The sequence below is a fragment of the Sinocyclocheilus grahami genome, unplaced genomic scaffold (assembly GCF_001515645.1).
Source record: "Sinocyclocheilus grahami isolate Dianchi unplaced genomic scaffold, SAMN03320097.WGS_v1.1 scaffold352.1, whole genome shotgun sequence".
In the NCBI taxonomy this organism is placed as follows: Eukaryota; Metazoa; Chordata; class Actinopteri; order Cypriniformes; family Cyprinidae; genus Sinocyclocheilus; species Sinocyclocheilus grahami.
In genome coordinates this window covers 451,752-452,791 of record NW_015505531.1, presented here as the reverse complement: position 1 = coordinate 452,791, position 1,040 = coordinate 451,752, and the positions used below count along the sequence as shown (strand labels likewise).

General features: G+C 41.9%; 1 protein-coding gene across 1 annotated transcript in view; it reads left to right on the top strand.

Annotated features, from left to right (window-relative positions):
- The window catches only part of LOC107548645 (mothers against decapentaplegic homolog 2-like), a 37,786-nt gene that overhangs the window by 740 nt on the left and 36,006 nt on the right, over positions 1–1,040 (top strand). The window lies entirely within an intron of this gene.

Sequence of the window (1,040 nt, the reverse complement as noted above, 5' to 3'; positions counted from 1 at the left end):
AGGTGATTAAATATCAAATTGTTTTTGCCGTGGCGTTTGTTGACAAATATACTGAGATATAAGTCACACCTGCTTCATTGGCATCTGTGTATTTTTCATCTCAGTCTCTGGCTGTGTGTCAGAACTTCGAGAGCTGCCTACCTAGACAGCATTCTTGGGCATCCAAGTCGCGTTGATAAATGCTGCTGACCGGAACGCCCCAAATCGAACATTCCGACACGCCAGTTACGGGCGAACATTGTTGTTCTCTTTGAACCTTTCAGAAACCCATATGGTGCTTAAATTCTATGAACATTCCAAATGTTCCAAAGCCTCAGATTTCCGGAAACGCTGAGGGTGTTCCAGAATCCAGATGCGTTTGGGTCTGGATTTGAACGTTCCATTCTGGTCTATGACGCCACGGAACCTTAAAGGGGTCATATGATGCGATTTCAATTGTTCCTTTCTCTTTGGAGTGTTACAAGCTCTTGGTGCATAAAGAAGATCTGTAAAGTTGCAAAGACTAATGTCTCAAATCCAAAGAGATATTCTTTATAAAAGTTAAGAGTCAACCACGCCTACCTAAAACGTCTCGTTCTAACACGCCCCCACATATCTACATCACTATGTGGGAAGATTTGCATAACGCCGCCCAAATGTTCACGCAAAGAAAGAAGGCGTAACTTTTATTCTCGCTGTATTGTTGTTGCCGCCGCCATGTCGTGAAGACGCTGTGTTTCGTTGTGAAAGCTAAACTACTTTGTTTGGTCTTCCAAAAGAGGACACGACTAGAAATCAGTGGTTAAGTTGTATTTACAACACTGTTCCAGAACACTTCAAACCAAATATTCAGATGTGTGCAGCACATTTTATGGAGGACTGTTTCCTGATCCTGGGAGAGTAGACTACAATGTTCTGTTCTGACTCACAGACTGTAAGTACGGTTTTATATTTAAAGGATTTGCCACTGACGATTCAAACGTGAGTTTTGAGCAGTGTAGAGTAGAGTTTGTTGTTTGTCATTTCTCCGATCACAAATGCAGACATGGTTTTATGTTTAC